Source organism: Festucalex cinctus, chromosome 19 (genome assembly GCF_051991245.1).
Source record: "Festucalex cinctus isolate MCC-2025b chromosome 19, RoL_Fcin_1.0, whole genome shotgun sequence".
Lineage (NCBI taxonomy): Eukaryota > Metazoa > Chordata > Actinopteri > Syngnathiformes > Syngnathidae > Festucalex > Festucalex cinctus.
The window spans coordinates 3,400,003-3,416,803 of record NC_135429.1 but is presented as its reverse complement, the minus strand read 5'-3'; the positions used below and the strand labels follow the sequence as shown (position 1 = coordinate 3,416,803).

The window sequence follows — 16,801 nt, the reverse complement described above, 5'->3', positions numbered from 1 at the left end:
ACCATGGCGACGATAATCACAGCGTCACAACGGCGGCGCCATCTAGCGGCACGGTGGCGACACACTTTTTTTGTTTTTGTTTTTTGTTTTGGTCACGACCGTGATGACGCTTTGACGACAATAAAAACTTTTTCCTTTCTCACCATTTCACTTCTTTTTTTGTGTATTTTTTATTTTATTTTATCAATACCAAACAACTACTCGATTACCAAAAGGTACATAGGATGAATTAGTTATTGGAATTCCGTACAATTTTGTACAAAAGGTTAGAATGATTAGAAACACATTTAGTCAAACTGGCTAAAACTAGTTTGAGTATAGAATAATTAGTAGGAAATTGCACAAAAAGTTATGTATCTTTACAACAATAGTGTTTAAACGTAATTGATTGGAATTTGGTAAGATTTTGTGTGAAAGGCGAAGCAGACTGACTGAGAGCCGTTAAAATGCGTATTTAGTAGATAATTTAAAAACAACAAAAAAAGATACAAACTACAAATATTGCATTTTTACTGGCAAATGATACAAAAAGAGTGATTTGTACAAGTACTTTTTTTTTACAATTGAATATTGCAACCATTTTGCTTGCAGCGAAATCAAAACAGACAATATCGCCGCCCGGTGGCCAATATTATGCGCACAGGTGATTTTTTGTGCACGCGTCGGCGGCCTCGTGAACGCGTTCACTTGATTGGAGCAGGTGCGCTTTGCCACCAAAACGTTGCACGGGAAACTTTTAAAAAAAAATTGTTAACGTGCCCGTGGATAACAAGAAGTTTTTAATCTCAACGGACCAACTTGGTTCAATAAAGGTTGAAAGGAAAATGAAAATGTGGATTAATTGTGTTTCTTTGAGGACAATTTTGGACGACAAACATTTGGAGTCAACACACGCAAGAAAACGTCACACAAACAACCTGACAAGCCCACACGGACGCTGCAGGAAGGACCGTGACGTCATCTACGAGTAAGTCAACTTTTTATGTCGATGGTTGTTGTTGAATGTTGACTGGAGATTGTTGGCCTTGTGTTTTGCTCGCTTATGTTTGTTTTATTTTATGTGTTTGTGCAAAGCACTTAATTGTGACAGCACCAGCTGTTTAACCCAATTCCTAAATGACGTCACGACTCAAAATGTCGGTTTCATGCTGCCATTCGAGACACAAACCAAGTGGGATTGCTCACGTTTCCCACGTTCCTCGAATGCTGCAAGCATTGGACTTTTTTGGATCGTTGTCATTTGATTGGTGAGGATGATTTGGATTTGAAAATGTGATTAATTAAATGTTGTTTGACTACGAGAACAAACAACATGTCTGGTTTGTTGGCTCGTCACAGGCAATCGAAATGAAGCGTTGCATTACGGAAGTGGCAGAAATGCCCGGATGTTCAAAATTGTCAGGTAAATCCTACAACATGGAATACAATAATTGACATGTTCATTCGGATTAATACATTTAATACAGTTCGAGGGAATTACAACCAGTTATTATGATTATTAGTCTAACAAATCCGATGCCGTGTCAATCAACTTGACAACTTCCTTCCGGCTCCCTGTTGCCTTGACAACCTCTTTCTCGCTTTTCTGCCTCTGCCGCGCACGGCGGTCAAATGTCTAGGCAGCAGCGCCCTCCGGTGGCCAGCTGTCAAAACAGCATGTGGCCTTTTCATTTTCATTTTTTGGGGGCAAAGGAGTTAATATTTAACGTTACTCAACTCAACTCAACTGTATTTATAAATCGCTTTAAGAACAGGCATTGCTGTATACAAAGTGCTGTACATAAATATAAATATCGGTTGTGCGGTAAAGAATAAGGTAACAAAACAAGAACAAAGCAAACATTTTGAAGTGCGGATACAAGTTCTTTTTTTTTTTTTTTTTTTTTTTTTTTTTAACAAGTAAATACATTTGACATCAGTAAATTAATAAGAAGTAGGCGAGTGACTAAACTTTACTTTCTGTTAAACTAAAATCGAAGCATTTCCCCCCCCCCCCCCCAAAAAATAAAATAAAAATAAAAAATAAATAAATAAAAGCTAATACAAACTACCAAAAACCTGCTTAAAAAACTACTAAAAGTCCCTATGAAATCAAAGCGATCAAAATCAAAGTAACTGGACGACTTCCTGGCTGTTTTTTCGTGTGTGTTTTTTTGCATTTGTGCACTTGTTCATTCACTTTGTTGTTTTGCCACCCGATCGCCAGCGGACGAGTAGCAAGCAGCTGAACGCACTTTTTTTTTTTTTTTTTTTTTTTTTTTTTTTTTTTTTTTTCCCGGCCTCTGGCGCCAAACAAGGAACAAAAAAAAAAGAAAAGACGTGGTGTCGAAGGGAGGACGAGCCCGCCGAAGGCTTCGCTGGCTTGTTTGCCTCCTGCGGGGCTGGCAGGGAAACAACAACAACAAAAAAACAATCGTGCAACACAGCAAAAGGCCTCAGGCACGACCCACAATTCCACGCTGCAGGTGACTTGAGGAGTTTTCATCTGGCGTGTTTGCTGCCCTCTTGTGGATGCATCTGGAATGTCAGCACCATTGCATTTTCGTTCCAATTATGACAAAAAGAACATACTGAAACTTATTTGTATGGAGGACCAAAATAACCAAATAAATAACCAAATAAATAAATGATTAAATAAATAAAAGACTAAAAGTGAAAATAAAAACAGATTTAGAAAAATATAATTCGAAAATTATAAAAAAATAATTAAAAAAAATAATATATATATATATTATATCTCCGTTTTCATTTTCACTTTGAGTCATTTATTTATTTGTTTTTTTTTTTTTTATCTCGTCATTTATTTACTTTAATAATATTTCAGCAGTTTTGTTTGGAGCTGCCAAAATTCAAAATAAATAAATGACTAAATAAATAAATGACTAAAAGTGAAAAAAAAAAAAGATATAAAAAAAAAAATATAATTCGAAAATTATATCCAAAAAATAAATACAAATGGAAATAAAAAGAACAAAAAATATAGATACATAAATAAATAAATACATTTGTATTAAATTTTTTAATTAATTTTTTTTTACATTTTTACATCCGTTTATTTAAGTGAAAATCACTTTGGGTAATTTATTTATTTATTTAGTGATGTATGTATTTAGTCATTTATATTTATATATATATATATATATATAATAACTATAAATTGTATTTAACAACTTTTGAATTATATTTTTTATATCTGTTTTTATTTTCACTTTTATTTATTGAGTCATTGATTTATTTTGAATTTTGGCAGTTGTGGTCCTCTGACATTATATTTGTGCGTGCGAGCTTTCCCGGATGGATGCGGCGTCAATGACACAATTGGATCAAGATGGCGGCGTGGCGATCGAAGCGTGCAGGCGGAATTGGCGTCGGGGCCTCCTCCCTTAACGGCGCCTTGATTGGCCTCTAATTGCGTTGGATTTCCCTGCGAGGCGGCGGCGCGACCATTCCATTAACGCTCTCGTCCCATTACGCTAATCGCACACTCATTCGCTTCAAACAAACGAATACCCCCCCCCCCCCCCCCCCCGGGTAAATGCCCATTTTGAATTATATTTCTTTGTCATCCATCCAATATAAGAATTTCCAGAAAATGACATAAAGTCTGAAAATGTCATAAAAATTTGCATAGAAGTCCATCAAAATATATAATGAAAGCCAATAATGTCATCAAAATTCTGATTTATACTGTAAGAAATTTTGATGACATTTTCATTCTTTTTTTTTTTTTTTTTTTTTCTCTTTTGAGAACCAAAAACTGTAGAATACATTCACAGCAAAAACCGGAGCAAAAAATAAAACAAATAAATAAAGATTTAGTTATTTATTAATATTAACATCTTTAATTTAAATTTCAATTTTCTATCATAAAATTAATTATTAATTAAAACAATCAAGAATGTAATAAGCTTACATTATCGATGAAAACGTGATTGCAATATTAGTCAGGCATGTTTGATGACATTCTCGATGACTTGAAAACATTCTTGATTTTTTTTTTTTTTTTTTTTTTTATGACATTTTTGAAAAAGTGCACATTTTGAATTCATTTTGGGGGAAATCTTGACATCTTGGTTGGGTCAAAAAAATGGGAGGAGTCAACATTTAACGTTTTGGAAATGTTTGCGTGTTCCAAGATGGCGGCGTGTCTCACGTATGGTCTCTGGGGAGAAAAACAACAATAATAAAAAAAAAAAAGAGCTCATCATCATCATCACCCAAATGAATGGAATATTTCTTTGACTCACTCGCTGGGGCCCGTTTTAGTCAAGGACAAATCTTTTTTAATGGCAGTCACGCTTGAAAAGGCTTAATAAGTCCAAAAAGTAATTTTGAGCGCAATGAGTAGAAATTGGCTAATGTCCCATAGCACACCTGATGATGATGATGATGATGATGATCTTTCATAATGCGCAATATTGGCTCATTAGTGAGGCGAGCAACAACAAAATACGCTTTTTTTTCCCCCCCACTTCTTCACTCGGCATCCCTTCCACCAAAAAAAACCCCAAATATGCGTCAATATACAGTAATCAAGTACATGTACTTAGTTACTTCCTTCTACTTTTCCATTTTTTTTTTCTATTCCATCCATGAGCACATGGAAGCTTCGTGCGAAAGAAGAGACCCGACCTGACCCGCCTCGTCTCAGCGGTTTGCTAATGGCGTTTTTTTTTTTTTTTTTTGTTTTCCCGCCGCACATTATTTGTTCCTCGTTATCACACCGCCGCCGCCGCGGCCTCGCCGGGTCACAGGAGGCGGCGGCCAAAGTTGGCGGGATGCGGAAACAAACGAAAAGAGGAGCAAATAAGGGCGAGCGCTCGCCATTAGCGCCACTTTTCCCGACGGCGTTACCGGTGCCGAAAACAGCCAAACGGGACGCTGATGACGTGCTTGTGATGTCACTTCCTGTTTGGCCACAACACGGCGTGACGTCGTCAGCACGTTGACGGAATTTCAAGTCGGGGTTCGACACCGACCTGTATATATGACCGGATAGCCGATTAGCCCGTACGCGCCCGTGCAAGTGGTTGACGTCGCAGGGCGGCCATCTTGCTACTCCCGCCTCGCAAGCGGACTACTGTATCAACTACACGCTATACATACAGCTGAGACATATATACATATATAAAAAAAAAAGTATGTGCTGCTTTGAAGACCCCCTTTTTCTTTTGTCACAGATTATTGTGTTCTATTGCTAAACATGGGACCTACCAAAAAAAAAAATTGTCTCTTCTTTCATCAGGAAAAAAAAGTAGATTTGTATCTGTTTCTGTTTTGCAGCAATTAGCATTAAAACTTAGCTAAGTTTAATCAGGATTCACATTCCTGGTGAAAACACTGTCAAAAAGAGCTTGTTGCAACATTGCCCTGGCTCTTATACTCTGCTGCCATCTACTGGTCGTTTTTTGTAGTAACTACCATTGCTTTTAGCCACCTTTTCATGTCAGAAGCTGCATCAAAGTTTTCTGTATGCTTTTGAATAAAAACAAAAAAAAAACAAAAAAAAACGTATTAATACGTTTTTGGGAGTGAAGGACAAAGTATTAAAAAAAATCGTATTTACACATTTTTGGGTTTGAATGAGTTAATTAGGATTTGAAGTTGGGGTGCAACCAACGCAATTTTCTGGCCGATTGACCTAAAAAATGAAGAAAATCTTCATAGTAGGGTTTTGTCATTGGCATAATTTGAAACCCTAACCCTAACTTCGAGCAAGGGTTTGGGTCTCAAATCATGCTCTGGCTTTTCAATTAACACTTGAGAACATGGATAAGGTTTCAAATCAAACCATAGGCATGATTTAAAACCCTGACTTTAATCCATCACTTGAAACCCAACTCCGACTTCTAACAAAGATTAGAGTCTCAAGTAAACCCTAGGGCTTCAAAAAACGGGTTTCAAATGATGCTTTTCAACAAGATAAGGTTTGAAGGTCATTAAGGGCATTTTAAGGTCGTTTCTTGTTTTGTCATTGGCATCATTTGAAACCCTAACGCAGACTTCTACAAGGGTTTGGGTCTCAAATCATGCTCTGGGTTTCAAAGTAGGGCTTCAAGCTTGAATCAGGCTTTCAATTAAGGTTTCAAATCAGGTGTAAGGTTTCAAATTTATTTTATTTTTTTAAGTCATTACCATGATTTGAAACTCTAACCCTGCTTTGAAACCCTAAGCATGATTGGAAATCCTTAATTAACACCCTAAGCCTGGCTTAAAACCCCAATGACAAATCCTAGCCCTGGCTTGACGCCCGACTTTGAAACCTTGAGCATGATTTGAGACTGTAATCTTTCAAGTTGGGCTTGAGGGTTTCAAATCCTGGATTTGGCTTTCGAGTCAGGGTTTAAGGTTTGGGAGTCGGGTTTCAAAGCCAGGGTTAAGCGATGAAAGTGTGTCTTGGAATCTTGTACATAATGACGACCAAAAAAAAAAATAAAAAAATGTTTTCTTCTTCTTGAGCTTGCGGCGGCGCGAGGAGGCAGCAGAGGACGCGGCGTCGCCTTCGTTTGCATTCAACACGTGTCGCGGGCGAGCGGCGGAGGGGGGAGGGGCCGGGCGGTTGCTAGGCGACGCGGGTACATACTGAATGTTAAGCCGACGAGCATCCAAGGCAGGCAGGCGGGCGGGCGGGCGCGCGCGCGCGCTTGGGGCGAGCCGCAAAACAGACGCTGTCAGGCGGCGCGCCAGCAACATGTAGCCCCGGCCGCAACAAGCCACAAAAACGCCAGACCACAACACGCACCGGACCGGACCGGACCGGACCGGACCTGGTCTTCCTCTCTTACGCCTTGCGGACGTACGCGAGCGGCATGACGCGCGGGGAGCGGCGGCGGCGGCTGCAGCGGGATGACCGGGCAAGGATGTCCGGCGGACGGATGACGGACGGACGGCGTGAGAGAGCAGCGCCAGGAGGACGACGGGAACAAGAGCCTCGCGCGCACGGTGAGCACGCACGTACGTCACCTGACGCCGGCGTTGCCCTTCACGCACGCACGCACGCACGCACGCGCGGCGTGCTGAAATGCATATTTGACCCTTCTGTCATTGATGCGAGTGCGCGTGCGTGCTGCCAAGTTCCAGAGGTGTGACTCACTTCACGTGGGACATTTGTCAAAACACGCACGCGCACACACAAGAAATCATAGCTGTTGCGCATTATGTGCGACACTGCTCCCTCCTTCCGTCCTGCGGTGGGGGTCCCCCCCCCCGCCCCCCCCAACACACACACACACACACACCCAAGCTTTAGGGCACATATCACACATTATAGCAGCACGCATACTACAGCAGCTGGTGCGCACTTCCAATGGCAAAAAAAAAAAGCGCGCACACATACTCCATCCTCACCATCAACATCATCATCATCCTCGTCAAGATTGTCGTCGCGTTCAACAATTGTCGCACGCGAAGCCCCGTCGACGTGTTGCCCGTCGATTATTTCCGTCTTTGATGGCCTCCATTTTGTTGCCGTCGACTTTGGGGCGGGCGGGCGGGCGGATCACGGCGGCGGTTAGCGTGTTAGCATGTTAGCCTCACTTCTCCGTTTTGCTTCCAATCTGGGAGTTGCTCATGCCCAAGTAAAAAAAAAAAAAAAAAAAAAAAAAAGTCATCTCGGATTGGTTTGTGAGGTCAAGTCGAAAAACGGATCAACGGTTTGACTTTGGTGCTCTTAAAATGAGGTTGTGTTGTTCTTTGCGCCGGCGTGATGGATCAAGATGGCCGCCTCCGGGCAATATGGCCTCCAACTTTTTATCGACGTTGATTTTCTGCTCGGACGTTCCTCAATTTGTGTTCCGGTCTGTTCTTACATCTTTTGTGATCTGGTGAAGAACCTACAAAATATCCACATGTTGTTCTCATCAGCTAGCTTAAGCTGAATTCATTGCAGTGTGCGCAACATGGCCACCGGGGGCAGTATAATGCAGTCATGCGAGACCAAGATGAAGAAGACTTTCACAACTACTCTAATGTAGCATTGGAGGATGGTCGGAAGTCGGATATGTCCGAGTTGGTTTTTCCCATTTCTGACCTGAAAGCGTTTGAGGCGAAAGTAAGCAAACAAAATGGCGGACAGAGGTAAATTGTTTTTTTATTTTGGTTCTCAAAACTCATTTTTGACCTCCAGCAAACTTACCTTGTCGCAATTTGGCTTCATTTATTCATCTTATTTCATGAGCATTTCATACAGTCGCATACTGTCATGTACGTTTGCTTTACACCAAGTTATGTCCAATATTTATTTACATTTACGTTTACTTTTATTTACGTTGACGTCCGGCTCGGACGTGTTAGCCCTTTCTCAATTTGTCTTCCGGTCCGTTCTTACGTCTTTTGTGATGTGGTGAATAACATACAAAATAACCGCATGTTGTTCTCGTCAGCTAGCTTAAGCCAAGCAATTGCATCGCTTGTTGCTTTGGGAATGCGACAAAAATATTTCCAAGATTCACAAAAAGTGTTGCTTATGCGGGAATATGTCGGAGTTGAGGGATTGGGTTCACAAGCAGAGACTTGAGAGTTTTAAGTTTGAGTTAACAAGACCGCACTCTTACTTTGTAGCAGGTGGAAGACAGGAAGTAGAGGAAGAGTAACACAGGAAGTAGAAAAGAAAACAGGAAGTATAAAAAGAAGGAAGTAGTGGCGGAGTAACGCTGCGTTCGAGGATGGTCGGAAGTCGGATATATCAGAGTTGGTTTTCCCCAGTTCCGACCTGAAAGCGTTTGAGGCGAAAGTAAACAAACAAAATGGCGGATAGAGGTAAGTTGTCTTTTTAATTTTGGTCCTCAAAACTCTTATTTTTACCTCCATCAAATTTACCTGCTCGCAATTTTGCTTGTGGGGGCCGACTTGAGATTGTGGAGACATTTTGGTGGTCCCCACAAGTTCAGACCTCTTTTTGAGGGTCAAGACTTGGTTTTAGAGTTTAGCTTTGAATTGGTTTGTGGTTGAGGTTAGGGTAAGGGTTAAGGTTAGGCAATCCTTTTTGATGGTTGAGGGTTAGGCAAAGGCATAATGTCAATGAGAAGTCCCCACCATGATACAAAGACAAACGTGTGCGTGTGTGTGTGTGTGTGTGTGTGTGGTCTCTGTCTTCATTGATGGGCTGAATCACGCCGTTTGGACGCTTTCCCAGCAATCTTTGCTTGCCTCCCTCCCTCCTTCTCGTTCCTTTCTGTCTTTCGATTGCACTCGATTGTCACCGCACGTCGCAAGGCAACCGAAAGCCGATAACATCCAACCACGATTGCACGGGCAGCAATAAGGCAAAAGATTGCATATGGAGTCGAATTTCTCATACGGAGAAGTAATTACAAGTACTTGAGAAAAAGGATTTGCCTCTTGGCATCTTTATTGTACAAGCAAAGGAAAAAAAAAAAAAAAAAGATTAAAAAAACAACAGTCGTCTTTAAAATTTCATAGGCAACGAACTGCCCCCTGTTGCAGTCTTAAGTGTCTTGTTGTTATGCCCACAGACCATCCTGCATGCTTATGTCCATGTCATGTCCTCATTCCCCTTTGTCTGATTGTTATGTTCCGATATCCAGGAATCGGATTGTTATGGCCCCCAACTGAGTTGCCGTGTCAGATAGCGATTTCCACATGCTCAGGTGTCGAGTTGATATGAGTTGAGTTGAGTCCTCATTCCCATCTGATTATGTCCACATACCCAGATGGCTGGTTATGTCCACATGTCCATGTATGTCCTCATTCCGATTTGTCCAATTTGTTATGTCCACATCCCTGTGCGGCAAGTTATGTCCTCATCTCCAGCTGTCTGATTGTTATGTTCTGATATCCAGTAATCGGATTGTTATGGTCCCCAACTGAGTTGCCGGGTCAGATAGCGATTTCCACATACCCAGGTGTCTAGTTGATATGTCCTCATTCCCTTTTGTCCGATTGTTATGTCCTCATCTCCAGGTGTCTGATTGTTATGTTCCGATATCCAGGAATCGGATTGTTATGGCCCCCAACTGAGTTGCCGTGTAAGATAGCGATTTCCACATACCCAGGTGTCTAGTTGATATGTCCTCATTCCCTTTTGTCCGATTGTTATGTCCTCATCTCCAGGTGTCTGATTGTTATGTTCCGATATCCAGGAATCGGATTGTTATGGCCCCCAACTGAGTTGCCGTGTAAGATAGCGATTTCCACATACCCAGGTGTCTAGTTGATATGTCCTCATTCCCTTTTGTCCGATTGTTATGTCCTCATCTCCAGGTGTCTGATTGTTATGTTCTGATATCCAGTAATCGGATTGTTGTGGTCCCCAACTGAGTTGCTGTGTCAGATAGCGATTTCCACATACCCAGGTGTCTAGTTGATATGTCCTCATTCCCTTTTGTCCGATTGTTATGTCCTCATCTCCAGGTGTCTGATTTATGTTCCGATATCCAGTAATCGGATTGTTGTGGTCCCCAAATGAGTTGCTGTGTCAGATAGCGATTTCCACATACCCAGGTGTCTAGTTGATATGTCCTCATTCCCGTCTGTTATGTCCACATACCCAGGTGACTGATTGTTATGTCCACATGTCCATGTTATGTCCTCATTCTCTTTTATACAATTGTTAAGTACCACATTCCCGTGTGGCAAGTTATGTCCTCATCTCCAGGTGTCTGATTGTTATGTTCCGATATCCAGGAATCGGATTGTTGTGGTCCCCAAATGAGTTGCTGTGTCAGATAGCGATTTCCACATACCCAGGTGTCTAGTTGATATGTCCTCATTCCCATCTGATTATGTCCACATACCCGGGTGGCTGATTGTTATGCCGAGGTTCCGCTTTATGTCCGCATAGCGGTGTCTGGATTTTAATGTCAGCATGTAGGATTGTTTCGTCTCGCGTCAACTGCACACGCTACACACTTGCGACGTGTCCTGATCATGAAGTTGAATTTTGTTTTGAAAAATAGATGAATGTCGTTTTTCTTTTTTTCTTAATTTCATCCTTGCACTTAAAAAAAAAAAAAAAAAAAAAAAAAAAAAAGTCTAAAGTTAAGAGCAAATGTAGAGCGTGTTGCGTGAATGCGCATGTTGATGACTCGGCATGATCGGCGTTCAGACGAGTGAACGGAGATCACTTGAATCGTTTTTCTTGTGTTAAACATTTTTCATTGATTTTTTTTTCTCCCCGCCTCTCCTACATCCGAGTCTTTTCATCTTTTTTTTTTTTCCCCCCCTCTCGTCCCTCCTTCTTCTTGCTGGGGTTCGTTACTTTCCTTCCTCTTCTAATTACCGTCACGCCGCATCCCTCCTTCTTTCCCTCCTCCTCGTTATTCCTCCATCTCTCCATCCGGCCTTCCTTCTTGCCTTGCTGGCGTTTTTTTTTTTTTTTTTTTTTTTTGGGTCCACCACCCCCTGATGCCGAACGGGTTTGACTTTTTTTTTTTTTTTTCTTTCCTCGTCTTCACCTTGCTGTCCTTTGTAATCCTTCTGCCTCCCTCCAATCCTCTTTTCCTCTTCCAGCTGCAATCGTTTCCTGGCCGCACCTCTCAGCCCTTCATCTTCCTCCAGCTGCAATCGCTTCCTCGCCCCTCATTCGCCTCGTCATTCCCCTTTCCTTCCTTCTCCTTAATCCCTTCTTCTTCTTCTTCTTCCTCATCTTCATCTTCTCATCTTTCTCATCCTTCTCCATAATCTGTTCTTCCTCACCTTTTCTTTCTTTCTTTCTTTCTTTCTTTCTTTCTTTCTTTCTTTCTTTCTTTCTTTCTTTCTTTCTTTCTTTCTTTCTTTCTTTCTTTCTTTCTTTCTTTCTTTCTTTCTTCACGTCCTGCCGTCACCCCCTCATCCCTTCATCCCCCCCCCCCGCGCCGCTCACTTTTTTTTCCCTCCCCGCTATCGTTGTGCACCATCAGCCTTTGTGAATGGATGCCCGTGCACGAGATGAATGAGCCGACACGTTTGCGCACGCTCGGCGTTTATCTGATGGCGGCCGGAGCGGGCGCCGGCGGCGGCGAGGAAAGGAAGCGTCCTAAAGTGTAGGTTGAGGAGTGATGGGAAGGAGCCGAAACAGGAAATGAAGGCGCTTGAATGAGCAGGAGGCAAAAGTGATGAAGTGGGATTTTCTTTTTTAAACTCCAGAAAGGGAGGGAGGGAGGTGATGCATTCCAAAACGCACCAGGATTCAACCAACACTTCCACTCACCCCCCCTGAGAGCTCAAAATTGTTCATTCGGCAGTCTTACCGGTTCAACATGCGTGTGAAATTGTGTGAATTTTTGCCCATTGATTCACCTGAAACCTAATAAAAATCCCATATGCTTCACCTAAACCGGATACTTCAGTCGTGAAGTTCAGAAGGTCAAGAGAAACAGAGGAAAAATCACAGGGAAAAAAAGATGAATCAAGTTGAAATCCAGCACCAAGCAGACACCACCTTCCACCCACGTGGTTACAAAACCAGAATCTTTCACCAACCCCAGAAACCTGGAAATTCCAACAGATTAGGGAGATCTCAAGAGACCAGTGGAAAAACTAAAGAAAAGGCAGGAAGGATAGATGAAGCAGAGTGAGATCCACAGACACCAGCCTCCATTTTTCCCCTTTAAAGCTTTTTCCCCAAACTATTCCTTTGTGCTTGTTTAGCAACTTCTACCTGTTCTTTTATCTTGAATGCTTGCTACACGAATAATAACAACCAGGAGACTGCATATTCTCAGTTGAACTATTTACTGGATGCCAGAAAAATGGAGTACGCAGCTGTGGAGCCTTTTCTGCTGAATGCGACTCAAAATGGCCGCTCGTCTTAATACTACCTTGGCCGTCCGACCCCACGGGGGGCCGGGCCCAGCCTAGCCCGCATGTGAAAAATGTGTGACCTGATGGTCAGAACTGGTTTTGACTGGATGAGTAAATGTGCCAGAGTGCAGATAAGATAGATAGAAAGGCATAGCGACACAACGGCCTCGCTCAGGTCACCTGTCGAATCATTCACTCATTGGCTGGCAGCCATTTTTGACTGAAGCAACCCCCTTCGCGCCCAGATTTTGCAAGGCCCACAGAATATTGTGTTCTCTTGCTATAAAAAACATGGAACCTACCAAAAGAAAGATGAGTCTCTTCTTTCATCAGAAAAAAAAAAATATTTCTATCCGTTTGCGTTTTGCAGCAATTAGCATTAGAAAATAGCTAAGTGTGATCATTATTCACATTCGTGGTGAAAACAATGGCAAAAAAAGCTGGTTGAAACATGGCCCTGGTTGATCGCTTATACTCTGCTGCCACCTGCTGGACATTTTTGTAATTACTATCATTGCTTTAAGCGTTCTCTTCAGTTCACAGGCTGCATCAAAGCCTTCTGTATGCTCGAGCATTAAAAAAAAACCAAACAAACGTATAAATACGTCTTTGGGACACAAGACATTTAAAATAGAACGTATTTATAAGTTTTTGGGAGCAAATGAGTTAATCTAACACATTTGTCACACCCAGTTGTCAATGACTGTGGAAGACGATAAACAAAAGCGACTTGAGTCCACAGTCCCCCACACCGCTGCGGTATCCTCAAGGTGTGCTCGGGTCCCGTCTCGGTGCTGAGAATGCGGTCGGCGCCGCACACAAAATGGACGGACGGATGCTAATTGAGCCGAGCGGAGCGCCGCGGCGGGCGCACTTTTTCATTTCGTGCTTCTTGGAAACAATAAACAGAAGAAGCGAAAAATGTCTCTGGCAGTTTCCAGGCTGCTGCCATGGCAACGCTTATTAGCGCGACTCGTCCACCATGACTGACGGGTACGCGGATCACAGCGCGACACGTGATGCTTCGCTCGTCGTCGTTACAGCGTCGGAAACGCAACATTTGGAAAGACTCGAGAGAAGCCTTGAGGAGTCTGAGGCTCTCGGAGGGACCTTAAAGGTCTCGGATATATTTTGGTCCAAGACTTTTACGAGCAATTTGAAAATGGAGTCTTTAAGAAGAAAGAGATTTTAGGACTGGTGTGTTGTGGTCTGGTGTCCTGGTGCCAGGAAGAACGAGAGACCAGTTTTAGCTTTCTGATGTTGTTCCAAGCGGATCCAGTTCGTCTTTTTGGGATGAGAAGCTTCTCTCGTGAGGAGAATCGTCTTATCTCAAGACAACCGCTTCTTGTAACAAAAACCACAACTTGTGGACGAGAACCATCGATTGGGAGTCGGAGTGTGACGATATATTGATATCGCGATAAATCGTGATACTCCGGATCGCAAGTATTGTGATATTTGTAGTTAACTCATTCACTCCCAAAAACGTATTTATACATTTTTTTTAGGTTTTTGTATGCTAGAGTTTTTGTATGAAGGCTTTGATGCAGTTTCTGACCTGAAGCTGTCGCTTAAAGCGATGGTACTTATTACAAAAAAATAAAAAATAAATCATAATAATAATAATAAACGGCCAGCAGGTGTCAGCAAAGTATAAGAGATCAACCAGGTCCATGTTGGAACAAGCTCTTTTTTTTTCCCCAGTATTTTCAACAGGTTTGTGAATAATGATGAAACTTAGCTAATTCTAATGCTAATTGCTACAAAACATAAAAACAGATACAAAAATATACCGTACTATTTATTTATTTATTTATGTATTTATGTATTTATTATTTTTATTTATTTATTTATTTATTTATTTATTTATTATTATTTTTTATTTTTTATTTTTTATTTTTTATTTTTTATTTTTTATTTTTCCCCTGATGAAAGAAGAGACACATTTTTCTTTTGCTAGGTTCCATGTTTTGATAGCAATAGAACATGAAAATGGCTGGGAGTGAATGAGTTAATCTACAGCCAGTAGAACGGCTCCATTGTTGATGACTTATTGAGCAATTACTTGATGGGCCGCTAGGGGGAGCACCTCATAAGTGTGGCGGGGAAATGGACGCAAGTCTTCAGGCAAAGAAGACTCATCAGCTTATTTTTACCTGTGGAAGACAATTTATCTGTCCAAGAAACGGACTCAGTTTTACGTTTCTATGAAAAATGTGTATTATGAGTTGGATTTGAACATGTTCAACATATTTTTGTTGTTGTTTAATGTTACACAAAAAAAAATGGTCACAGTTGATATAAAATGAAACAATTGTCTATGTGACGAACTGACTTGTTGCATGACAACATTGTTGAAGAAAGACACATTTGTTGACAGAAAATGTACTCGGGATAGGCTGCATCTCCCCCGGTGATCCTGTTGAGGATTTCGCAATGTAGCAAAAAATGGTGCATGCATTTATATTGGAGATGTTTTGTTTTGTGTTTTTGTTTGCCCTCCGGGCAACACAGTGGTGAAGCGGTCAGCACTTCTGCACTGCATTTCAAAAGGTTGAAATCTGCTCTCCGTCCTCGTGACTCTCAATTGCCTGTCGGCGTGAAGGCTGGTTTGTCTTTACGTGTCTTTTGATTGGCTGGCGACCAGGCCTGGGCGTAGCTTGGATAGACTGCAGCTAGCCCCGCCCACGACCCGAACGAGGATCCCGGTGGGAGAGAAAATTGATATCTTTGATTCCGGAGACGTTCTCGGGTGGTAACGAGCCGCCGAAGCCGAAGCGCAGCTTGAACAATTGCGGTCAAGGTTGGGAAAATGCCGAGGTGCCAGTGAAGTGGCGTCCGTCCCCTGAGGAGTTGCTCTTCCTCTCCTGCTTTCATCCTCTTCCTCCTTTCACTCATTCCCATCCCGGGGAAGCGTCTGACGAGTCGTTCCGTGCGCCGGAGGGCCAAGGAAGACTTTGGTAGCAGCTTCCTCCCCCCGCAGGCGCCGTGGAGAATACCATGTCGTCAATTAGGCGGGCCCCGCCGTGCTCGGCCGGGCCCCGCGGGGGAGGGCCTGATGCTGGAAAGAAACCTGCGCAAGTTGTTCAAACGAGCACGCTGCGACCAATCAAATCATCCAATTAACTCATTGGCTCCCAGCAATTTTCACAGAAGCAATCCCGGCTGTTTGACTGGATTTTTGCCAGGCCCACAGAATATTGTGTTCTACTGCTATAAAAAAAACAAAACATGGAGTCTCTTCTTTCATCAGGAAAACAAAAGTATACTTCTGTTTCCGCTTTGCAGCAATTAGCAGTAGAATATAGTTAAGTTTCATCATTATTCAAATCTGATTTAAAACAGTGGGGAAAACAGCTTGTTGCAACATGGCCCTGGTTGATCTCTTATACTCTGCAGCCACCCGCTGGCCGTTTGTGTAATAGCGATCATTTCTTCAACCGTTCTTTGCAGTTGGGAGGCTGCATCAAAGCCTTCTGTATACGCTAGCATAATAACCCCCCATAAAACTGTATAAATACGTCTTTGGGACATTCAACATAGAACGTATTTATACGTTTTTGGGAGCAAATGAGAAAAAAACCAAAAAACGTATAAATACGTGTTTGGGACACTTAAAACATTTAAAACAGAAGGAATACGTTTTTGGGAGCAAATGGGGAAAAAAACAAAAATAATTTACAAATGTATATGTTTTTGGGAGCAAATAAAAGAAAAACATAACATTTATAAATTTATAATTTTTTGGGAGCAAATGAAAAAAAACCCATTTATAAATTTATACATTTTTGGGAGCAAATGAAAAAACAAACTTAATAAATTCATACATTTTTGGGAGAAAATGAAAAAACATAAATGTATAAATTCATCCGTTTTTGGGAGAAAATTGAAAAAACAAACATAAATTCATACATTTTGCGAGCAAATGTATAAATACGTCTTTGGGACACTTAAAACATTTAAAATAGAATGTATTTATACGTTTTTGGAAGCAAATGAATAAACAAAAAACCGTAGAAATTTACAAGTTTTTGGGAGCAAATAAAAAAAGCAAAAAGCT

The 16,801-nt window shown here is 41.7% G+C and overlaps 1 protein-coding gene and 1 long non-coding RNA gene across 6 annotated transcripts in view; both read left to right on the top strand.

Moving 5' to 3' along the window:
• Positions 1-678: 678 nt before the first annotated feature.
• grin2da (glutamate receptor, ionotropic, N-methyl D-aspartate 2D, a) overlaps positions 679-16,801 on the top strand; it is an 86,890-nt gene continuing 70,767 nt past the window's right edge. For 2 of the 5 annotated variants that reach the window (XM_077506447.1, XM_077506445.1), the window contains exon 1: positions 679-967. The gene's annotated coding sequence lies outside the window, so the exon portion shown is untranslated. Of the gene's footprint in view, positions 968-6,572; positions 6,955-16,801 lie in introns of those variants that run through there. The other 3 variants (XM_077506446.1, XM_077506443.1, XM_077506444.1) reach the window with 2 other exon arrangements.
• On the top strand, positions 1,105-1,403 carry LOC144007520 (uncharacterized). Its single transcript, XR_013280199.1, has 2 exons — positions 1,105-1,247; positions 1,339-1,403. It is a non-coding gene; the product is annotated as an uncharacterized LOC144007520 (long non-coding RNA).